Source organism: Tenrec ecaudatus, chromosome 6 (assembly GCF_050624435.1).
Source record: "Tenrec ecaudatus isolate mTenEca1 chromosome 6, mTenEca1.hap1, whole genome shotgun sequence".
Lineage (NCBI taxonomy): Eukaryota > Metazoa > Chordata > Mammalia > Afrosoricida > Tenrecidae > Tenrec > Tenrec ecaudatus.
Window position 1 is genome coordinate 6,400,454 of NC_134535.1, and position 25,397 is coordinate 6,425,850.

General features: G+C 51.3%; 1 pseudogene; it reads right to left on the minus strand.

The window, feature by feature from the left end:
• Nucleotides 1-2,728: 2,728 nt before the first annotated feature.
• Nucleotides 2,729-20,958, minus strand: LOC142450628 (protein FRA10AC1 homolog; annotated as a pseudogene).
• Nucleotides 20,959-25,397: the final 4,439 nt, after the last annotated feature.

The following is a 25,397-nucleotide window of genomic DNA, read 5'->3' on the forward strand; positions in this document are numbered from 1 at the left end:
GGCCAGTGGTTTATCGATTTTGTTCACCCTACTCATGCACCACCTTCTTTGGTTTGTTTGGACCTGGCTCGTGTGGCAGGCAGGCGTTGAAGTCGGCTTCAACCGCACTTTCCCTCCTCTGTAACCGCTCTGACCAACGTTTGCACCTGAGGCTAAGGCTTTGGAGGGCTTTCAGGGCTGTGACCCTTCTCCCTTGCTCTCATTTTTCATTCCGAACTTGTTTACTTGATTTTAAAAACTACTTTCCTTCTTTGTGTGGAACATATTGCATGCAAAGAAAGCCATGCTACACAGCTCCTTGGACAGTGGCCAGATCCCTGTGAGCCCCTCTCCCCAGGCGTGTTTCTTTCCCCTCCTCGCCCACACTTCCTTTTGTCCTCCCTCCGCTGTCCCCTCCCCCAGGACCTGGCTGCGTCTTCCAAGTCTTTTTATTTTTAATGTTTTATTGTGAATGAGGTAAAGGTTTGCAGAGCAACGGGTTTGTATTCAAAAGTTTGTACTTATTTTATTTCAACTCATGCACCGCCGTTCCCTCATTGCACCAGCCCTCTCCACTTTGCCTGCGTCCTTGGCCTCCTCCTTTCCAAACCCTCTCGTGTGTGTCACTGGGTAAATGTGCCCTTGGTCTCAAAGGGTTATTTTAACCAAAGGAGTGAGTTCAACTCTAGACCTGAAGGGTGCCTTAGGGCCCTCTCTCAAAGGCCCACCAGCCTCTCCCATCAGCCAGCCTGGTCTCTTTTATGATCTTGAGTTTTGTTCTATATTTTTCTCCCACTCCGCTCAAGACTTTTAACTGTAAACTCTTTCCGAGAAGTTGGTTAGTAGCAGCCAGGCACCACCCAGCTCCTCTGGCCCCAGAGCTGCGGAGACTGATGATTGTGTGTGCCTTAGTCCCCTGGCTAAACGTTTTCCTGTGTCCTTTGACTTGGATCCCTCGTCTTTTCTCCGGACAGGAAGGGTACAACAGGTGCATTTCAGATGGCCACTCTTGTGAGGTTTTGAGACTCCAGTCGCCACTCAGGCAAGGAGGGTGTAGAACATTGTTTCTGTGAATCATCTTATGCTAATAGACCTTAGTGACCCTGAGATCATGATCCTGATCCCCCAAGTGCAATGACTCATTCCTTCAAGCAGTTTGGTTATGTCTAAGAAGTATGCGCTGAGACAAGAACTGGATTAACAACTACCTCGGGGCATGGCAGGGGAGGCTGGGGCAAAATGAGGAGCCAACAACAATTAGTACCAGAAAGAAGGAAATATTTTAAAACTGGTGATGACTGATCAACTCTTCTTAATGTGACTGAACTACTTAATTGTATGATATGTACAAATAAAACTATTAAACCGTTTCAATAAACAAAGTAGTGAACTGGAATGGTATTATCATGGGAAGAATGTTTCCCTGAAAAAGGCACATCCAATTGGGTTTCAAATGGGCAAGGTGTAAATCTGTGTCATCTGGGGACCACAGCTCTTTATTGCTACAGTTCATGCTAACTGATAGACTTCTGTGCTTGAGCTTCCTCATTTAAGAGACTGAGGAAACAGTGAGTGTCTAGGAACATTCTGTGATGGTTAAATGAACTGTTGACTGGTCAAGGGGGCAAAAAAAAAGCAGTCCTGTATATACTCGTGTATAAGTCGAGTTTTCCAGCACATTTTAAATGCAGTTTTTGTGGCAAACTTAGGTGCCTCTCAAGCAGAAAGCAAATGTTCAGAGAATGACGATGGTAACAAATGTGCTCGACACCATGGATGCATGCAATGATTTTAAAAAAAATTAGGTGCCTTGACTGATATTCGGGTCGGCTCATACTGGAGTACATGCAGTGTGCAGTTTTGCCTCCGGTCTGCTCCACCACATTATGGCTATATTTAGAGCACAGATAAATACACATGTCCTCTGTCACATCGATGTGTGTTCGTGGTAAACTTCCACTCTGCCTCCCACCCCTGCTCAGTCTGCATGTCCACCCAAGCAGCGGTGGCTGCAGCACGGTGTACAGGGCAGTACGCACACTGTTGCCTTTCACTCTTGCAGACCTCCCAATGTCTTGCCCGGCCGCCATCATTTTTCACATAAGCACGTTTTTACGATCATTATCCAAATCGTTAACTCTGTTATTATGAGATACTCCGACTGATTCATCATACAGACAATACTCTTTGGTGAAAGGTCGTGCTGTCATTTTTTACCTTATAATTTAAATGTCTGGGAAATCCAAGAACAGTGAGAGGTTGAGGTAGTTTTGGTCTAAAATCTCTAAGCTCCCAAGGGTTTCTCCCCTCAAGTAATTCTTCTATTGTGAGAATAGGTTTTCTTAATGGGGGGAGGAGGGGATTCAGATGCAACTGAAAGACATGACGTTACCAAGAAACGCGAGAGGATGCCAAAAGTTGCTTCCTTTCCACAAAGCTCCATGGAATTTCAAGATAATTTCCATATTTCTTATCAATGGCTGGTAATACCCTATTGAAGAAAACTGCTCTGTGGCAATGAGGTCACGGTTTAAGCGACTTGGTGACGTCATGGGCCGTGCTGCAGGGCACCGAACAGCAGCCCGCGCGGCTCACAGGATGGTGACCTTCCAAGGCGCCTGCCATCCTGAGAGCAGCTGGGCACCTATTTCCACAGCCAAACCACTCCGCCTGCAGCTGTACAGCAAGTCTTTCAGAGAGTTTCTAAGTAAACGTTCACGTTGAGGGACGTAGGCTTCTTGGTCGTGTCTCACAAAAACGAATCTTGAAGGTACTCATCAAATTCTTCTTCCCGTGATTTCTCACCAGTCTCTGGGAGTGGGCCTTCCAAAGTTCAGCATCCGAAGCACTTCCTTCTTCTTCAGAATCTCCATTTACAGGCGCTTCTGACTTCTTGGAGGATGAATGTCCTTTATACTTTGGGGGAGGAGTTTCTTCTTCAGAAGATTTTTGATGGGATGACTCGTCACCACCTTTTTTGGTTTTACTCTTTCTTTCTGGTCTTTAATTTAACTTCCTTTTTCCTGGGGTGAAAACTTGGTTTAAAGGAACAGTCTTGGCATAACCTCAATTTCACGAAGGCATTCCCCTTCTCACCCTGCTCCCTGTAACCAACATTAACTACCCAGCTCATGAAGCCTTCTTTTGCACCACATTTTATTTCCACAGAAAAACTGACCTTTCCCTGAAATTACTTCTTTTTCTACATGCCATCTCAATCCAAGCTTATTTTCTTTGTATCAACTGAGATCCAGTAGGCAGTATTCCTTGGATAATTTATCATAATATTTTTCTGGCAAGTCTCTTCCCCCAAGTCATGTCCATTGCATCAACCTTGTTCCATAGCAATCTGTGGCTTTCTCGAATACCATCCAAATCCGTCTGGTCACTTTCCCCTACATGCCTGAAACCTTCCTTTTTGCCATCGTTCTATAAAATGCAATCATTAGCAAACTTTCTGTGTCTTTGGTAAGCATCCATAGCTGGGAGATGAAACCTCCTCTTTCTGGCTTCTTCCCTGTCCAGCAGTTCTGCCGCTCCCCGCTGTGTGCCACCTTTCCGTGCGTTTCTTTCGGAAACGGCTTGTCCAGCAGTAACTCATCTTCGCCTGTCCTTTTCTGCCTTTTGCTAGATTCTCCAACCCGTCCCTCATCACTGAATCCGAGTCGTAGCCTCCATGACCATGCACCCTGGCCCTTCCGCCCTGGACCACCACGTTAGCTCCCCACTCAGGCGCGCTCTCCGCCGCCGTCGCCGCCCGAGCTCTGCCCGAGCTCCGCCCGGCCGCTATGGTCCCAACGGGCACCCAGCCAGAGTTTTCCAAGTTTTTTCCTTGGGTGTCAAGACTTTTTTTCGTGCCCCCTCCCCTGCCCTTTACAGCCATGTTTTCATGATATTTTATATCTTTATGGGATCGACCAACTTTGCTGAGGGCTCCCTCCAATTTCGTCTGTGTCAAGATGGGTTTGACAGCCTCGTCCCTGTTTGTCTGTTTGTTTGTTTGTTAGAGATTTCCAACATTCCCTTGCATGTATATGCCAGTTCCTGTTCATCCATTCCTCTACAGATGGGATTTTTGGCTGTTGTCACCTTTTCATTTTTGGCTATTCCAGGAATTGTTGTGATAAACATGCGTTCCTGCTTTGTTCTCCCTTTCGCTAGGCTATAGGCCAAGGAGAGAGGGGCAGGGTCTGTGTGCGTTGGTTTAGGGAAGCTCCGTTCTGTTTTCTCTGCTGGTTGGGCAAGTCTGACACTCGGTGGGCCATGTAGGAGTGTCTGCATTTCCCCACCGCCTCTCCAGCATTTACTAGTTTGTTGTTGCTTCTTAAAATCTTACTAACAGTATTGGTGGGAGGCCATTCTCATTGGTTTTTTAATTTGTATTGTTCTTCAACCGAACGAAGGCATGCAAGCAGTTCGTCATGATTGGTGGCCACCTGGATGTCATCCGTCTCCAAACAAAAACCAAACTTGTTGCCATCGACTCAGTGCCGCCTCTTTGCCACCCTGTGGATTTCAGAGACCGTAAGTGTTTAGGATGGGAGTTGACAGTGCAGTCTGTCTCCCACGAAGCTGCTGGTGGTTTGGAACTGCCCACGCTGCAGATCAGAGACCGACAGGTAACCAGGGCACCATCATGCAGATCAGAGACCGACAGGTAACCAGGGCACCATCATGCAGATCAGAGACCGACAGGTAACCAGGGCACCATCCGGGCGCCTTACCCTTCGTTAGAGGTGTGATCTTTAGTTTTAGCTATCTTTAGACGCAGATGTTCTCTTTAGTAACTAATTTATTCTTATCTTGTGTCCACTTTTGATTGAGTCGTTTGTGTGTTTCATATTAAAGTATTGTAGTTTTTTATAGATCTTTGAAATAATCCTTTATATAATTCAGCATTGCCAAATAGTCCCCCAATATATAAGTTCTTTTTACTCTTTTGATGTGCATAAATGCCAGGCTTTTAGAAGGTCCCAGTCCTCTGTTTGCCTTCGATAGTGTGTGCGATAGTTTATTGTGCCAGCCTGGCCGATAAACACAAGTAGGATTAACTGAAGGGCAGAGGGATAAATGGCTTGCTTGTTCGGTGCCTCAGTTTAAAGAGGTACACTACCTGTGGGATCCCTAGCCTGTGGACTGTGTCGCTGTAAGTTGAGGTCCCTTTAAACCCACATGATTGGAATGTTCATCTCTGAAGCTGGGGACTGACAGTTGATGACAGTTGGGGACCTGCCCTGCAGTTTGCTGCCTGGGTATATATATAGCCCAGCTCTCTCTACAGAAAAAAACTGGTACCTGGCAGCTCTCAAAACTTGAAGGACTGCTAGTGTCTCACTGCTTTATAATTTAACTGTTAATTTCTTGTATTATCTGTATATTATTTAACAGTTCATTTCTTGAATTATGTATCTATCTTTATAAATATATTTATATATAATGACTAGCAATCTGGTTTGTCTCTCTAGAGAACCCTGTCCAAGACAGTGTGTTTGTCATTATGCTTGGTAGGGTATTTGGGAGTGTGTTCTACTAGGGGCTCTTAAGTTGGTCCCATTTATTTTTTCAATGATAATCTTTATGGTTCTTGGGTTATGCGAATCCACCTTGAGCTTGTTTTGTGCACGATGTAAACTAAGGGTCGCGTTTCCTTCTTGTGCAGATGGAGATGCAATTTTTCCTGCACTGTTTATTGAAAAGGCTCGTTCTCCCCTGAATGCGTTTTAGTTTTTTTTCAAAGACTCGGTGTCTGTAGGTACTTAGTGGTCTTTCTGGGTTCCCTGTTTTAATCCCTTGGTCTACATTTCAGTTGTTGCACCAACCCCAAGCTGTTTTGATAGCTGTGGATATAAAATAAGTTTTGAAATTGGGAAGTGAAAGGTCTCCTACTGTGTTTTTGTTTTTCGGTAGTGTTTTATTTAAACTGAGCCCCACTGAGACGGGGGGGGGGGGGGGGTAGAGGGGTAGAGAAGAGAAAAACAAAAGTAAAGATATAGCTGAGCCCCAATCACCTGACCGTGGGCTGGAGGGGTTTAAACCTGGCCGGCAGGCAAGCTGTGGTTGTGGTGAAGTGCCAAAGGAGTCCAGCTCTGGTGGAGACGGGTGGGGCTAAAGATAAGCCTGAGCTGGCCCCCACCGTGGTAAGCCAAAAGCCCACAGGTCCTCAAACCCTAGTGGGTCTGTGTCTACTTATCTACAGGATGCGCCTCCTGTGACCCGACGGAGTGGCGCGTCCCTCTCCGTTGCTCTCCTGTGATGATTTCTGCAGTCTCTCTGATACGTATTGCTCGGTCGCCATCTTGCCGGAAGTCAGAACCAACTTATTGAGTTTCATGTGTTCTCTATTGTTTTTAAAATGTCTCTGAATCCTTTATTCCTGCTCTAATTTTGGTTATTTCTTTTCTTCTGTGTGTCCGAGGAGCTGTCTGGCTGGTCTTGTTCTGAACGCTGCAGGCGACGTATTAAGGGATTGTTATTACGGTCTGGCTTCCGTTTTGCCCTCTAAGTATTGCTCTCCCTGTGGCCCAGGCTTATTTAGATATGTCTGATTTTCATTCTCATTTGTCCCAAGATATTCTTAAAATTGTCCCTTTTTTTCTCTACAATTACAAGGTGCTTTGCAAGTAAAGTGTCGTTCAGTTTCCATGTGATTAATTTTATTGATTGTCCCATCTCTGCTGTCCGGCTTCATTGAACCTCCAGGACCGACTCGTCCCCCTGCTGCACGAAGGAGACGTTGCCACAGACCTGGGGGACCTGCTTCTGTCTTGTCCCACCTGGGCATTGAGAGGAAGCCTTCAGCCCAGTTGCATCACTTTACCTGCGGGGAAGGCAGGCGCTCCTTCAACATTATGGAGAGAGGGGCCCGGGGGCCTCTCTGCTCAGGTTGCGTGCTGTTAGCCAGGCTGCAGTGTGACGGCACCCCTCACAGTACAGTGTGGGAGAAGTACTGGGACTAGAGGTCCTTCTCTGTGGTGTGAATTGGGGTCAGGTGAGATGAACCCATCACCCCTTCCCCTCCTCTCTGCTGAGGTCTGGGGAGGTGGGGCAGCCCCACAGCCTTCCTGTTGCAGCAGCCAGCAATTCCCAGCTTTTGTTTTGGGGTCCTTTGCACTGCTTCCCCCTTTCTGAAACAGCAGGTTGTCTCTGGTAGAGGTTTCTGTGCTTTGGGGAAGGTATAGATCTCAGGGTTTTGAATCTTCCCTGCTGCTTTGAAGTCTTGTTTGAAGATCTTACACATCTTTCAGCTACACTCTCATGGCCCCCCGGCCCCCCACAAGCTCTCTCATTTCTTGAATTCTGCTCCTTTGGCCCTTTCCACGTACTATCTATTCCAGCTGTCTTAGCATCTGCCTTCTGGATACCGCCCTGGTGTTTTGTATGGTTTCTAATTTTAAATTTATTTTGTGAGATTGCTACTGCAGTGCTCCCAAAATTCTTCTGCTGCTCTTTGTCTGTCTCTTTCCCTCTCCTCTCTCCCTGTGTCTCTCCTCTCTCCCTGTGTCTCTCCTCTCTGGTTTGTTTTCTCCATAGCAATCTCACCACCCCTCTTTAAAAAAATCATTTTATTGGGGACTCATAAAACTCTGTTCACAATCCATCCATCCATAGTGTCAAGCACATTTGTACTTTTGTTGCGATCATCATGCTCAAAATATTTGCTACTTGAGCCCTTGATATTAGCTCATTTCCCCCCTCCCTTCCCACATCTCCTCCCTTATGAACCCTTGATCATTTATAAATTATTATTTTCTCATGACTTACATTGTCCGACATCTCCATTCACCCACTTTTCTGTTGTCCGTCCCCCAAGGAGGGGTTTATATTTAGATCTTTGTAATAGGTTCCCCCTTTCTACCCCACCTTCCCTGTACCCTCCCAGGATCACCACTCTCACCAGTGGTCCTTAGGGGATCATCTGTCCTGGATTCCCTGTGTTTCCAGTTCCTATCTGTACCAGTGTACTTCCTCAGGTCTAGTCGGATTTGTAAGGTAGAATTGGGATCATGATAGTGGGGCGGGGGGGGGAGTATTTAGGAACTGGAGGAAAGTTGTATGTTTCATCATTGCTACACTGCACCCTGACTAGCCCATCTCCTCCCACGACCCTTCTGTAAGGGGATGTCCAGTTGCCTACACATGGGCTTTGAGTCCCCATTCCGCACTGATTCCATCCACCCCTTTGGAACACACAGGCTGGTGTGTTCTTCCATGTGGGCTTTGTTGCTTCTGAGCTAGATGGCCGCTTATTTATCTTCAAGCCTTTAAGATCCCAGACACTTTATCTTTTGATAGCCGGGCACCATCAGCTTTCTTCACCACATTTGCTTATGCACCTGCTTTGTCTTCAGCAGTGATCTCCACCACTTTACTGTCTGTTGAATGTACCTAAGCATCATTCTTCTGACTTTCTTTTCTGGTGGTTCCAATGATTTATGTCCCCGGGCTGATCCTTTGGGTTTTGATAGTGGTTCTGTGCAATTCTGCCTTGTTTCTTCTTATGAACTGTAGTGGCCTGTTGTCCCCGAGACACCGTAGTGCTTTCGCACTTCTGATTATCTTTTGATCAGGTGACACTGGCCTACGTGTTGGTCCTTGTCCACTGGATACAGCTGTTGGAGATGTAAGAATGGTTAGGTCGTGTAGGGGTCATCCTGGCCCGAGAATGTGTCATTTAATTGCCAGTTGCTTGCTCATGCGTCATTTAATTTCCAGTTGCCTACCCTCTTTCTGTGCAGTTCAGCTCATTTAGCTTTCTGCACCAGTGCAGAGATTCAGGGCTCCCAGATTTTTCCCACTGCTGATTTTCTCCTATTTTGTCGTCGAGGGCTTGTTTCTGTAATGCGTTTGTCTGGGCTGCCATTGTTCTCCCGGAAACTATCGCCATACTGCTTCACTTAACCTTATGTTTCAGACCAGAAGAGGGGACCTCGAAGGCCAGGGGAAATCTGAGGGATGACTTCATGTGGGGGTGGAAGCAGAACGGCTCCAGGCTGAATGCTGTAAAGATTTGTGTGAGGGAAGACTAGAGGCAGGGCCTGATTATCCAGTCAGACTGGGCAGCCACACCTGCAGGGAGAGGGGTGGTTTCAGCCTGGGGAAGTAGAGATTGATGTGCCCAGGAGACTTCCAGGTAGATGCAGCAGGAAGGACTCAAGCTATGGGGCCTAGATGTGTCCGAATGGGCCGGGGCACAGATAGGACACAGAGGGTCCGTGAAGCACCCAGAGGCATCACAGAGATACCCCACAGATCCCCCAGAGAGGGCGTGGCTCACAGGATGGGCATGGGAATGACAATGAGGCATCCTGAAAAGGAGAGGAGAGAAGCCACCCTGAAGAGGGCCGTCCATGTCTCAGAATGACACATGTGAACCCACTGCTTGGAGGATGGTGTGTGCGCACTGCCTTGCAGACTCTCGGCCACCAAAACGAAGTGATTGACCTTTGTAGTAAAAGAAGACATACAACCAGGGCACAGGAAAGCACCGATGGAACACACAATCCTCCTCTCGTTCCCTGCAGCTTCCTCACCCCCACTATCATGACCCCAGTCCTGCCTTTCACAGTGGGCTAGACAGGAGCATGTGCACAGGTACAGATAAGACATAAATGCTCAGGACACACGGAATCCAGGGAAACGGATAGGAGTAGCGATACCAGGAGAGTAGGGGGGAAGGTGGGGAGAGGAGAGGAGGAAGGGGGAACAGATCATGACGAATGACACATAACCACAACACACACACCGTCAGAGGGAGGAACAATAGAAACTTGGGGAAGGGAGACAGCGGTCAGTGTAAAATATGAAACTAATAATACTTTTTCAAGGGGCCACGAGGGTGTGGGGTGGATGAAGGGGGAAGAAGGGGGAGCTGATACCAAGGGCTCAATAGAAAGTAAATGTGTAGACAATCAGGGTGGCCACATATGTACAAATGTGCTTGGTCCAATGGATGTGTGGCCTGTGATAAGAGCTGTCAATCACAAGATTTTTTTTAAAAGAAGACATCGAATGAGGGAGCGTCCCATGAGCTCACACGGTGGCAGTTTTTCCAAACACACGCAAGACAGCACATGGGGGAGGAGGCGCTCTTGAATAACACAAGGTAAACTAAGAAAACATCCTGTTTGAGACATCCAGGCTGGCACTAGAAACTTCTCAGGTGTGGGGGAGCGTGGGCAGATGAGGGGTGGGGCCCCTGCCCCGGTTTCATCATCGTTCTGTGGGTAGTTGACTTTTGGAACCACATCAATGCTTTGTGACAGTAGAAGTGTCCACATAAACCATGAAAGGAGAGGCAAAGAACAAGGTGGACATACACACTCAGAGAGAAACACATGAGCCCAGCTGTGTTTCCCAGGAGAGATCAGCACGGTCATGAAGGGAGAGGTCATCCCAAGCAGGGCACTTGGAACACAGCCAGTGGCCTTGGACTCTCCTCCCGGAGCTAAACACTAAGAATGAATCCTGCTGCCTTTTTGTTTGCTTGCTATTTGCCGTGGCGAGAGGGAAGCATGACTTGTGGTAAATGGGAAGGTCCAGTGACTATTGTTGGCCATGTAGGTGACCAGCAGAACCTCTGGACCAATAAGTGGCAGCCCGAAATGGCCAGTGATGCTGGACCCTTGATCACATTTCCAGTCCATGACCATGCAGAGGGCCCCCGTCCAGAACCAGATCCCACCAATGAAAAGTCAACCTCACCCACCCCTAGACCTCAATCCATCTGTCATGTCTGCCTCTACCCGTCTCTCTCAAAAAGGCATGTCTATGGGGGAAAGAAAACTGGGAAGCGAGTGTATGTGGACAGATTCTCTACTTTTCATACCTTAAGGAGTCTGGAAGGACGGGGCTGCCAGGGAGGGAGACCTTCAGGGTCGTGGGTTGGCGATGAATTCCAGTCACATTCTCCTAACAGAAAGCCATTCGCACGACGACCCCCGATGATAAGGCCAATTCAAGGTGCGGCCCGCAAGCACATGGCTGCTACTGTATATGCTTACAGGCCATCTGCTGGAAGGCTACTTGCCGGAAGGTTGTCTCCAGGAAAGCAATAAGGAGGGCCCACTCCCTTCTGATAAGGATCACAGATTTGTCCCCTGGAGAAGAGCTGGGAGACCCCCAAGGTCTAGTCAGCCCAGAGACAACTAACGTAAGGCCGCCAGATTCACTCTGAGCTCCCTCTGGTTGCACGGACCTTCCTGTCACAGGAAGGTCTCTAGTACCTCCCCTTCCTGTTGCATGTGTACCCCTTGCTTGTCCTGCTCCTGCTACATGTATGCATCTCACACAACCCCTTCCTGTTACGTGTGTGTTCAGTGTGGCTTGTGTGCCTCAGATTACCTAAGGCTATAAGGGAATGCATTACCCTCTCCCTGGGTCCCCTCACCCTTGAAAGAGGTGAGTCCTTGTATGCCTTGCCTCATATCTCATCACTTGACCCCTCAACTACACAGCTGGCCCCTGAGGACCCATCCGGATCCAGGGCTGGAACTCACACGTCTAACCTTATATAGTAAGCACACAGCAAGCACCTTTACCCAGATCAAAGACTACAGATGCCTGGCCACTCCTGATCCCAGGTAAGAAAGGTCCCAGCTATCCCCACACTGCTCCAGCAAGGAAAACTCTGACCATCCCCAAATCCCAACAAGGAACTCCCCATCTAATCCTGAGGTTGTTCAAGGACGATTCTAGCAAAGAAGACCCCGGGCGTCCCTGCCCCTTGGCAGCAGAGGCTCCAGCTGTCCACACCTGTGCACAAAGTAGGCCTTGGCTGTCCATGCCCTTGGGGAAAGGAGTCCCCAGATGTCCCTGAAACCCACTAAGGAAGGGTCTGACTGTCCCTCTCTAAGGAAGGTGCCACTCTCCCAGGACCCAGAATGGAGGCCCTGGTAGCCCCTGTAACCTGATAAGCAGTGCTGATGGTCTCCACTTCTAGTCAATGAAGGCCCCAACCCCCCAGTACACTGGCAAGAAAAGCCTCTAGCATGCCCACATACTGGCATAGAAGGTCCTGGCGAACCCTAAGCCTGGCAAGAAAGACCCCAGCTGCCCCCAAGACCCTGCAAAGCAGGTTCTGACCAAACCCATGACCCTCAAGGAAGGCCTCCACTGTCCCTCCCCCAAGCAAAGAAAGCTCCAGTCTTCCCACCAGCCCGGCAAGAGTCAATGGACCCCACATGACTCAGCTCTACACCCAAGACTAATAGCAGCACCGGGATGCCCAGGAACAGCATGGCAGGCAGTATGCACAAAGTGAAGAAAAACTGCAGCAAGCAAATGCATAATGCAAAGCTAAAGAAATGCGCCGCAGAAGAAGCCCCGAGACTATCAGAAATAGGGTTCAAGTGTTTTGATATCTAAAACAAATGGGGGAAAGGATTGAGAAGCTAGAAACCCTACACCAAATAGAATTCCAGAATATAAATAATAGGATATCAGAAACAGTAACACAGGGAAAGAACAGAGTGCTAGGATCAAAGGGAAGGCAAACCAATTTCGTGACCCCAAAGACCATGCTTTCTCTAATTCAGCCAACAAGAGAAACAATGAGCAACCACAACTCCAAACACAGATTCTGAAGAAAGCGCGTGATTGACGTGAAACATCCTCTGGAGGAACAAGATGTACCTCACTGGGAACCCAGAGTAAGGAGAAAATGTTGAAATCCTACAGAAAACGAGAACAAGAAACCCTAGAAGACAACTTTCCCAACGCTGTAAGGAGGAGCCCACAACCATGCAAGAACCGAGAGAACTCCAACCAGCATGGACACAAAAGAGAAGCATCGCGAAACAGTGTATTCCGAGAAAAGGAGGGAATCCTGAGAGAAGCCATGGAAAAAGAATAGTCGCTCTCAAAGGAAAACCACTAAGAGTAAGCTTGGACTTCTCAGCAGAGACTCTGCCGACAAGGAGGCAATGGAGTGACACACATAAAATCCAGAAAGGAAAAAACAAGCAAGCAAAATAAAGCCACAACTGCCAACTTAGGATCCTATAAGCAGCCGAATTCTTAAAGATTATGAGGGAGGAATAAGGGAATTTCCAGGGAGGAAAAATTAAAGGACTTGGTAAAAGTAAGAACAGCATTACAGCAACAAAATAGCAATGGAAACACTTTGGCTAGAGAATCATCAACAAGAGCAGCTAAAGCTGAGAGCAACATGCAAATCAATCACATCCAGACATGCACACAATGAGAACAGAACTCCAAGAACCATGGGCATAGGGGAAGAAAAAAAGCAACCAATAATCCACAAAGCAAACTCCCAAAGTGAAAACAGCCACACAAAACCCCAGAAAAATGAGAGCACCACCCAGCACATGTTGACAAGGACACGGGATGGGAATGGATCAAGTGCACCCACCAGAAGACAGCGGGAGGCGGGCTGGGCTAGAAAACAATCCCCACAAGTATGCTGCCTACGAGGAGTCCACCTTCAGCACAGAGAGAAAAATCAACCGGACTCAAAGGATGAAGAAAGATGTACCGCGCCAACCACATGCGCACACACACCCACACACACACCAGAAGAGCGGCAACATTTTAATGTCTAGTAAAATAGACTTCAAGGTAAAAATGATCATGAGAGACAAAAAAGGACACCACGCAAGGAGAGAATGGTGATGAGAATAAGAAGCTGCCACCAGACTAAGGACATAACCACAGGACACACATATTCCCAAGAACGACCCTGAAAACACAGTAGTCAAACTGCGAGAGAGTTGAAGATAGAGCCAGAAAGCTCAGCATTACCCGTGCACGACTTCAATAGCCCACGCTCCAAGGGAGACAGAGCCTCAGGACGGAAGCTCGAGGAACACCCCGAAGAACTCAACCACGCGACAAACCGACTCTGCTCCCTACACACTTCCAGAGCACACCGCCCAGTGACAGCTCAGTAAACATTCTTCTCCACCGCACACAGTCATTCCCCACAAGAGACCACGTGGGGCCACAAGCCACACTTGATGAATTTGAAACCACTGAGATTCTACAACCCTTTTGTTTTTAGACCGGTTTTTAGACCATACCACTACAAAACTAGAAATCAGCCATTGAAAGAATAGGGCATAATAATAATTATTAATAATAATAATTGTATGGAAACAAATCACCAAACTATTTAAATATCATTGGATAATAGATCAAACACAGCCTGAATTTTTTTTAATTCCTTGAAACAAATGAAAATGAGAATACAGCACACGCAAACCTTTGGGACACAGGGAAAGGAGTTCTCAAGTGGCATGCATAGCAATCCCCACACACAACGAACAGAGAAGAGAGACCCAGTATCAGTGACCGAACCCCGCATCGTCAGCACTCAGAACAAGAGTAACAAAATAAACCCACAACCAACGGGAGACAAATTACAAAGGTGAGAGCAGAAATAACTGAACTGGGAAACAGGAAAAAGATGGAAACCATCGATAAGACCAGAAGTTGGTTCCTTGAACGCATGAACCCAATTCACAACCACTGGCCCAGTGCACGAAGGAAAGGCCAAGAGAAGACAGGTCACCCCCATTCAGGCCCGAGTACTCTAGAACAGAGAAAAGGGCAGTGCACACCTTCTACGAAGGGCTCATAAACTTGACTCCGAAGCCAGGCAGACACCACGAGGACAGAAACCTGCAGATCATAAGAGCAGAGACGCAAAACTCCTGAGAAGAGCCAGGCTGCTTGAATCCCAACTTACATCCAAACTAGTACGTGATGAGGAGAATTCATACCGGATGCACAGGGATTCGAAATGGATTAGTCAACATTAGCATTCAGCCTCAGAGGAACAATCCATGTAATCCTTCGCACGAACAAGACAACAACAACCACAATATCCAAACGCCCATTCCTGACGCAAACACTCGACCGAATAGAGATGGGCCTCCTCGTCTCCATCATGGCAGAAGCTGGTGATTGTGTGCTTGCTTATTCCCTACGGAGAACCCCGTAGCCAAGTAGCTAGGATGCTGAAGAAGCTGGGGACATGCCTCTCTTGTGGCTGCTCCCGCCAGGGGGCCTCTCAGATGGGAGCTTCCCCTAGTCTGGCCCAGGTGCCCAGCGACTAGTGGTTCACCAAGACGGCCCGGTCTGGTGGCTCAGATGGCGACCACAGCAGTCGGTGTGGCTCTGGGCTCTGCTGTTGGACAAATGCTGGCCTAAACCGTCCCCAGAGGCTTCAGTGGGGGAAGTGGCCCTGGGCCCACCTGGCTGACAGCACTTTACCAGGAGCCTCGGGGAGCCCAGCCCTTGAACTGCCACCAGCAGCGGAAGCAGCAATTCTGTCCTTGTCACTGGAAGATGGGACCATTTTGGGGGCGACCTCAAACTCTGTGAGGATTTCAGCCAGGTGCTGAAGCAGCGCAAATTTGCCAACAGATAGGCCTCGTCCCGATCCAATTGAAGAACTGGGAAAAGGTCTCTCATGACCAAGTGAACTCAGTGTAATATGATTACGGAGAGTGGCCGTGGAACGTGTGCACGTCAGCCCTCTCGGCACCATGAGTCGCCCCCTGCTTTAGAATGGCCACAGGAGAAGGCAGTCTTCTGCACTGAGATGGTGCCAAGGGCGGGGCTCCGGCTGACGTGGCCCCGCTTAATCTAGCTGTGGTCATGTGGTTATTTAATTAATGAAAATAAAGTCATTTACTTCCCCCCAAACAGTATTCCTACTAGGATCCCGGTTCACACATGCACAGGTTCATGGCAACGAACACGTGATTCAACAGGTCTCTGAGCAGTGGATGATTGCAAACACACGCTCTCCTTCAAATCCAAACACAAGGACAGGTCGGTCAAACCTCACGGCTCACTCACTGGCCGCAAGTTAGTGCTGACTCGCAGGATTCCCATCAGAGAGGAGAACGGCCCCTTTCTATTTGGAAACTCTGCACCCAGCAGTGTGTGGACCCCAGGGAAGCGTGCCTCCAGAAGTAATGACCCCACATGCGGGCACGTCTGTTCTCTAACGGATCCCGCCGCGTGCTGACAGGCTCTCTGCCTTGCTTCCTGCACAGCGCCCTTGCTGGGGGGCTTTCTTGGGCTCTGAGTTGAGGTCTCAATCTCTTCATGGGGGTAGGAACAGGGGACTAGTGAGCCGAGCGACCCCACAGGGCTGTCATGAGGAGGAAAGGAAGTCCTCTCAAACCAGGGAAGAGATGAACCTGCCAAGGTGAGGAGTCAGCCGCCGATTGCTCTGTGCCGTCAGCAACTTGTGATGCATGCCCACTCTGTAGAGCAGAGAAAGACCATCTCAGATGGTCTCCAAGGCTGTGCACCTTCAGGGAAGCAAACCAGCCATCTCTTCTCCTAAGGAGGCCCCAAGGGGCTCCAACCCTCCGACCTTTTTGTTAGCACCTGGGGCCTTACCCATGAGAACCAACCGGGGCTTCTCATCAGCCCCAGAGACTCTCTCTCATCTACTCTCTCCTGCTCATGCACCACGTGGACAGGCCCCAGGCGGTGTGCACCACGGAGCCGGGGAGTAGGGGTCCAGGTGGGTCTACCCACTACCTGTCCTTCCTCAGCCTGGGCACAGCATGCGGCTCTCAGCTCCCAGTCACTGGCCCAGGTCTGAGCACAGGGCTGCCCGTCCATCCAGCTGTGCAGAGCCTCTAACCCCTGTTGGAATGGAGTCCAAGAGCAATAACCACACGAGGCAGTTGTGCTCGGTCACAGGAGGCCACTATGTGATGGAATCCCCTGATGGCATTCAACCACAAAATCCAGTAGATCCACCACACACCGACAGCCACGGGAGCTGGGCACGATGGAAAGGTTGCCTGAGAAGGCGAACTTGTGAAGTCCAGGACGGACAGGTGGTCTGTGAGTCCGGTTTTCAATGGAGAGAGAGAGAGAGAGCGCGCGCTCTCTGGGTCTGAATACCAGTTAGGATTCACTTGTCTGTCCTTCTCTGGGGAGGGCAAGGGTGGTCTGTGCATGTGCACACATACATACATAATGCACATATGCATGGACCACACATACAGACACACATATAAACATAATGCATATGTGCGCACACACACGAGTTCTCAGCCCCTTGGAGGCTCACCTCAGTTCTCCCTTCCCTCCACCCGGAATGTCCCCCTTGCCTGCCTCCCACCTACCCAGCGCCCTGCTAAGACACCGCACAGGGCAGAGGAGGGAGTGAGCCCAGCTCCCCAGCAGCTCCCACGGCCCAGAGGCAGCTCCCCCTGGTGGGCACAAGCATGTGGTTTCCACAGAGCAGTCAGCTATGCAGCAGGGTTGGGCTGCCACCTACCACGCCTCTCCAGGAACCTGAGGGTGTCCAGGTAGCCCAGTCTGCATGTGTCGGTCAATGCCTAAGAACACAAGGGGGGGCATGGGGGTCAATGTCTGTCTCCATCTGTCTTCAACTGGAGGCTCCCAGTTCAGCCTACACTCCCCCAGTGACCCCTCAAGTAGGACTCAGGGCCTGGGGACCCCAGGACAGAACTACATATGCTGTTTATCTCAGTACCCCCATTTCACTCCTGCCCCCAGACTCCTTGACTGGGCCCCCATCTTTAGCCCTGCCCTCTGGACAATGAGACACTCAGCATGCCCTAGGACAGCTGGGACACCCCCTTAGGCCTCTGGTCCTTAGGGCTTTAGTGTTCGTGTCCAGGGCCAGTCTGAGAGGGAAGAGCATACCAGGATCCCAGCCCACCCGCCTCCACCAGAGCCCCACTGGGGATAAATCCAGCAGCCCCGGAAGAGTGTGCGTCCACTTGTGGCAGACGCAGGATGGCTAATCAGCCCCTGGGGAGAGATCCCCGGTTTCCTTGTCTATAAAATGGGGCCCATATGGTGGGCTATGGGGGAGGGACACAGGAAGTGAGTGTGACACTGCTTTGTAAATGCCAATACAACACAACCATGCCAGGAGACATGTGCGCACGTGTGTGTGTGTGTGTACAGTGTGCAATCACATCACCCACTTTCCAGAAAAACCATCAAACGAGCAAAGCAGTCATCATGGAGATGACCCCAATATGGTGACCCCATGCACATCACAGCCGAATTGTGCTCCATGGATCGACAGATCTTTCTTCTTAGGCACCTCTGGGCGGACATGACCTGCCCTCCTTTCAGTTAGCATCTGGGCAGGTAATTAAGGGGCAAAGAGCAGGCAGTCGGTGCCTGGCTGGTGCGCACTGAACATGTGTGCCTGTTTGCATGGAGCCCGTGGCTACCTGGGGCCACCAAACAGAGGACAAGCTGACCTTGTCCAGGGTTTCCACTTGCATGGGCCCACCACCAATACTCATGGAAGCAGCAGTCCAGGGATCCAAGGACACACTGCCTCGGGTGAATCTGCCACGCCAGACCTCCTTAATGTGTTGAAAGGCAAGGGTATGACTCTGAGGTCAAAGGTGCATCTGGCCCAAGCCAGGTGTTTTCAAACAGGTCCCGTGAATAAGGAAGTCTATGCCTTTGAATATATGGGAAGAATATTGAAAGTTCCACGGACTTCCAAAAGAATAAACCAGTCTTCAAAGTACTCCTAGAATACGCCTTTGGAATGAGAACGGCCAGACTGCATCTCATGTACTTTGGACATGTTATCAGGAAAGACCAGGTCCCTGGAAAAGGACATCGTGCTTGGCAGAAGGGCAGCGAACAAGTGGATGATCCTGGACAAGATGGACTGACGCAGCAGCGGCAACGTGGGGCTCCGTGGTAGCAGTCGGGAGAATGGCCCCGGAAGAGGAAGTGCTGTGCTCCGTGGTGCAGAGTTGCTGTGGGTCCCAACAATACCGGCAGCACCGCCCCCCAGCAGGGGGGATTCCTGGGGTTCTAATCCCATCTGGGAAGGGTACATGCATAAATAAATACGTTGTTTAATTGTTACCCTACTGAGGCTGTATGAGGGTCCAACGTGCCGGAACCCTGACCATACCTACCTCCAGATGGTGAGGGGAGAGCCTGAGATGCCAGGGATAGATTCCTGACGGCGAGCGGGGAGATATTCGCCTCCTGCATGTTGGTCAAGGTGCTCCGGGGACAGATGTCATGCTTCCCTGGGAAGGGGGACACGGTGATGGTGGACTTCTGGTATCCAAAGGGCAGTGGTTGCTCAGAGCTCCATCGAAATAGCACTGCAATGTCGGGGGTGAGGTGGGGTGGATGGTGCCGCCCTCTGGGGAACCCTATCTGCCCGCACCACCTCCCGGGGACACCAGCAAAGAACGGGTGGCAGCTGGTCACCCTCTAGCTGCCTCGGGGTCACAAGGGTACGGACTGGGTCTGTCACCTAGTAGGTGCCCTCAGAGGCCAGGGCAGGGGCTCAGGAACCCTCCTGCAGCCCCCACCGCAAAGGGTACTCATCACCCCTCTGAACTGGGTGGGGGGTCACGCCAAAGTAGAAAGGGGAGTCCGTGGAACAGGCCAGTCTGGGAAGAGAAGGGCTAGAGCAGACAACATTCCTGCTTCTTCCCTTCAGAGCCGCCGTGTCCACCACCAGGCCTCCTCCTCCAGAAGCCACCCATGCAGACCTGAGGGGGCTGGACCCAGAGGGCATCACATGCCGGCTATGTGCCCCACCACACAGAGGGGACTCTGGGCCTGGGTTGTCACCACCCATCCTCTCTCTGCAGGTGGGACTGCTCCGCAGCAGAGACTGGCAAGAACTGATGGGGGTGGGGTGGGGTGACACTCTGTACATACCAAAACGAAAGCAGCAAACCCACCACCCTGAAGATTCTGACCCATCTGGACCGTGTAGGATAGAATATATGGGTCCCTTTGGGCTTCTGAGGCTGTCGGTCTTTATGGGAGCAGACAGGCTCATCTTTCACCCAAGAAGCAGCTAGTGGATTTGAACTGCTGGCACTGTGCTTAGCCCTCCTGGTAACCCGCTGTGCCTCCAGGACGTTCAGCAGTGACTGTGGCTTCGGGATGACAATGACACACAGGTCCTGAGAGGCCACAGCCCAACATGCCGGCTGCATGTGTCTGCGCGGGATCCCTGGAGGCAAACCTGCCCAACAGGCATCATTAGATGCGAGTCTGGGTGCACCCAGGCCCATCCTTCCTACCCTCTGAGGGACATGAAGAACGCCCACCCCCAGGCTGTCCTCAGGGGGAGGTGTGGGGAGGGCCTGTCCTCTGGTGGCCATTGACAGCAACTGCTAGGTGGCTACCATCACACAGGGCTTCTGGGGCAATCACCAACCAAGCTCCTCAGCTAGCTAACCCCAGGGCCATGGTCACATGACCAACGCAAAGGCCTGCGCCCCTGCCCGCCCAGACTCGGCATGGAGCACCCCCGTGGCCCAGCCACTGACATGAAGGACGCAGTCCCCTGGGAAGGCAGAACAGAGCTGGAACGAGGGGTTCTCAGTGGAGACCTTCCTCACCTGCCTCCCCACCGGTCTGCACCCTGCTGGGGCCCCTCCTCTGTGGGCCTCCTGGCCACCCCCATGGACCACCAGTGGCAGAAATGGGCAGGGCCTCTGTGCTGACCTCTTGGCTCTCACCACCTCCCCCCGGCCTCACATTTCAGGGCTGGGCGCTGGGCAGTCAATCACTAAAAGCTGCAGCTCCCCGGGGCGGTGGGGTGCTATCAAAGTAATCTACCTCACTGCCTTCCTCACGGAGTCTAGAGCTGCCCCAACAAGCTGGGGACCTTGCACCCCAAGAGTGACTTGGGCAAGATGTGGCCACTCCTAATTCCTCAGTTTCTGCTTTTGGAGCAAACCGGAGCCTCCAGCTGCTCCCCCTCCCACCTGCGGTGCCCCTGCCCCTGGGAAACACCTGGGAAGCTGGGGCCCGCCTCTGCTCACCTGGATAAGCTCACCCTGCTCACCTGGATAAGCTCACTCTACTTACCTGGATAAGTTCATCTCGGGTGGCGAAATCAATGACAATGACGATGTTGCCATCCGACCAGCAGGTGAGCGAGATGCCCAGCTGCTCCAAGGGCAGGATGTGGGCATCAGTGGGCAGCTTCTCCCACAGTTCCCACATGATGTGCTCAATGGGGGCAAAGGCGAGGTGGGAGATGCCCAGACTCAGCCCTTGATCGCACGCACCATGCCCAGGAGGCGGGCGTGATAGCATTCTGAGGAGGGCAGGTAGGGGGTGCTCCTCAGAGGGACTGCCCACACCCCTCCCCACTGACCGCCCCTCCCTCCTGGGGGTTATGGGGGTCTAAGTCCCGCCCAAGTCACCAGCTGAAAATGTCTGGTCTTGGGTTCAAATTCCGCGCCCACCTTTCCCCCCACATGACCCTAGAAACAGGCCTTTGGGAATGATACTGGGACGAAGGGCCAGGTAGGACCCTCCAAGATACCTCCCTGCCCTTCCCCCAAGGCATCCCCTACCCTTCCCAGAGCACTCCCATCTGGAAGCCCCCACAGAAGGGATCCCTGTGCCTCCTGGTCACCAGCCCCCCAGGGACAGAGGAGGAGCCATAGAAGCGGCGGGCACCAGAGAGGAGGCGCAGGGCAGTGGGCTGTGCCCACGTGTTAGAGACTCAGGAAGTTGGTGCCCATGAAGGACACACTCAGCTGCAGTCCTCCTCAAAGGACACGGGGGGGGGTGAGGGGGGGTGCATGTAAGGAGGTACAGGAATGCACCGGCCAGCAATGGTCCCTGGACTGGGCCCCGGTCAGAGAGAGCCAGAGATGGGGACCAGCCAAGATCCTTGGAGCGCGGCCCTACCCCTGGACTGCAGCCTCTAGGGTCCCAGCTCCTGTCCCCCAGTTGTGCTCCAGGGGTGCCCAGGCCGCCCTCAGGCTGTGGGGACCACATGTCTGGGTACTGAGCACATGCACGTAGTTTCCAGGTGGCTTCGCCAGGTCAGGGAAGGCCTGAGAGCTTCATTGCTGCTCCTGTACCGCCGGGGAGCCCACATCAGCGGGGAGCCCAGCGCTGACACCTCTGTGCCTGCCTGGAGCTCAACCCAGATGCAGTCCTGCCTCGGGATCAAGGTGGGGTGGGGGTGGTCAGGAGAGGGCTGCGGACAGGCATTCACCTTCCACAGGCGGCTCCCACCATCGTACAGTGTACGCAAGCCCCTGAAGAAGCTGTGGCCGCAGGGGTGATGGGCCCGCGTTCAGACACAGAGCCGATGCCCAGGAGAGGCTGCGATGCTGGCACAAGCACCTACCTACCTCTCTACCCCCGGGGCCAAGCAAGAGAAGGACCCTAGAGTTGTCTCGGGGGGCGGGGAGGGGACACGAACAACCACTCCCCTCCCCAGAGGGCAAAGATGAGTGAATCCTAACTGGAAAACAGCTTTAGAGGGAGGTTTGTTTTTTCCCCCAGGATGCCATTCAGACTAACAAAGTGCTCTCTCTCTCTCTCTCCAAGGAAAACCTGAACTCACAGACCACCTGTTCATCTAAGTTCTGCTTCTCAGGCAAGCTGTCCGCCGTGCCCGGCTCCCGTGGCTGTCGGTGTGTGGTGGATCTACTGGATTTTGTGGTTGGATGCCATCAGGAGATTCCATCACATAGTGGCGCCGCGTGATCGAGCACAACTGCCTCGTGTGGTTATTGCTGTTGGACTCCATTCCAACTCGCAGGGGCGCCGTGTACGATCAAACAGAACAGGGCCCAGTCCTGCGCCGTCCTCGACCTGTGGGCACGATGGAGCCCATTGTTGCAGCCACTGTGCCAGTCCATCTCGTCTCAGGTCTTCCTCTGTTTCACTGGCTGCTATTTTACGAAGCATGATGCTCTTTGCCCAGGGACGGGTGCTTCATGACAACATGACCAAAGCATGTAAGATGAAGGCTTGCCATGCTCGCTTCTCAGGGAGCCTGGGGCTGAACGTCTCCCGAGACAGATCTGCCGGTTCTTTGGCAGCTCATGGTGCTTCCATATTCTTTGCCGGCTCCACCATTCAAATGCATCACCAGCTCCATGGATCCTGTATTCAGTGTCCAGGTTCCACATGCACAGGAGGGCACTGAGAGTGCCGTGACGTGCGTCAGACACGCCTCAGAGCTCAAAGGGACAGCTTTGCCCTTCAGCTCTTCAAAGCGCATGAGTTTTGCCCGGCGGCGACCATGGGCGTTGATTCTCAGTGAGAGAAAAGTCTGACAACTTCCATCTTTTCTCCATTATCATCAGATCATCCACTGGGCCATGTGTGAGGATTTCTCTTTTCTTTTCATTGTGTCACAGTTGGTACTGAGTATTGCAATCCTTGATGTTCATCGACAAGTGCTTCAAGTCCCCTTCACTGCCAGCAAGCCAGGCTCAGTGTCCCCTGTGGGTTAACAAGCCTCCCCCAGTCCTGAGGCCAAGGGTTATTGCTCATATGGATTCTCCCCATTCTCTGCTCGGCTGACAGATTGAGTACGTGCGCTGAAGGGATCAACTCTTTTCTGACTGTCAGCCCCTGCAACATTCCCTGGTCCCAGGAGAATGACCGTCTCTTCTCCAGGTTCCACACGAGCACGTGTTATCTGTCGGTGGTGGTGATCCGCCGAACTCCAAGCTGGTGCATATCAAAGAAACGCAAGTCAATATTTTCTGGTATTTCACGCTTTGCGCCAAGACCCATCAGATGTCAGCAATGATAACCTGCGCTCCAGGTCCCCTTCTCCAGCTGCCCTGAGCCTCGGGCAGCTCCCGTCAACGTACCGCCGAGACCATTGGTGCGGGATCTTCAGCAACGTTTACTTGCATGTGCTAACAACGATCCTGTCTTCTCATGGGCACGGTCAGTAGGGCCAGCTCTCTTGGGAATAGGCACAGATAGGGATCTCTGCAAGTCAGTTAGCCAAGTAGCTGATTCCCTAATTCCTTGACGTGGTTGAGTGAGTGCTTCCCAGCGCTTCATCGGTGTGTGGGAACATCTCGATTGACATTCAGCAAATTCCTGGAGCCTTGCTCTTGGCTAAGACTTGAGCGCAGCCTGGGCTGATTCCTTCAGGAGCAAGGCTGCTTGGTCATATGCTCTCTCTTGAAATGGCTGGAGGCCGACTAGTTCTCTGTGGTACAGTGACTCTACGTATCCCTCCATCTTCTTTGGATACTTCTCGCGACCTTCATTATTTTGACCATGGAATCCCTCAATATTGCACCCAAGGCTTGAATGTTTTCTTCAGTTGGTTCAGCTCGATCCACGCTGACCAGTTTCTTCCTATGTGTTGTCCTAACTCCAGGTCTCTGCGCTTGTCATGATAATGCTTGGTCTGCTCCAGCTGCCCAGTGATGTTTTCCGTTTGACTCTTGAGTTTCATCTCCTCTTTCATTTGCTTTACCGACTCTGTGCCCAGAGTGTGTTTCAGAGTCTCTTCAGACATCCAGGCTGATCTCTTCTTATCTTCCTGACTTTTAGGGACCTTTCACTCTCTTCCTGAATGGTGTTCTTAATCTTCTCCCACAGCATTTCAGGCCTTCTGTCATTTGCATTCAATGAGTCAAATCTCTTCTTGAGATGTTCTTGAAATTCAAGGGAAAGATTCTCAAGGATGTATTTTGGCTCTCCTGGACTTGTTTCAATTTTCTGCAACTTCAACTTGAACTTATCTAGGACACTTGATGGTCTGTTCCACAGTCAGCCCCTGGCCTGGTTTAGCTGCGGATACTCAGCTTCTCCATCGTCTCCCATCACAGATGTAATTCCTTCCATTTCTGTACATCCCACTGCAGAAGTCCACGTGTCTGTCTGCCCTTCTGTTGTTGAGAGCAGGGGTTGTGAGGTAGAAATCCACCAGGAAATTCTATCATGAGACCCCCGCTTCCTTTCTAGTGACTAGGCCATTGTTTTCACCTGCTGCTCCCCCTCTGTTTCCAAATGTGCATTCTAATGCCACTGACGGAACTGCCTCAAAGGGCTCCCTTCTCCTGACCACCCTACACACACGCGCGCACACACACGCGCACGCACACACACGCGCACACACGCCGGGGCTGGTGCGTTCAGATGACTGACTTTCCTGTTGGCAGCCGAGCCCCTGTGCCCCCTGTACATCTGTCCATGTGTCTCGCTCTCGGCACAAGTGAAGCAAAGGACATGATTGTGAAATGTATCCACTTAGGAGAGAGAGAAACGTTTCCATGTAGCGGGGGCTGTCCTCTATTTTTCCATTGGAGCCTCAGGAGCTACCATGAACTCTTTCAAAGTGCCCTGCTCAGGAAGACCTAGTGCACTCCCGATGCCGGGACACTCCCAGACGGTAGATTCTACAAGCAGAGAACTGCGGGCAAGGCAGAGGGCCCCACATAGCACAGTGCTTACAGTGCTGCCTGCTGGCCGCAAGTACAACTCAGCCAGGGGCTGCCAGGGAGAAAGGGGAGCCTTGTAGCTCCTGAAGATTTGCAGCCTCCGAGACGCTCCGGCCCTTTCGCCGAGTCCTACAGGGGCTCTAACTCACGGCCAGGGTTGATCTGACTTGTGTGGTCTGATAGGCAGGGTTAAAAGACAGGGGCGAATGGTCCCCAGTGGTA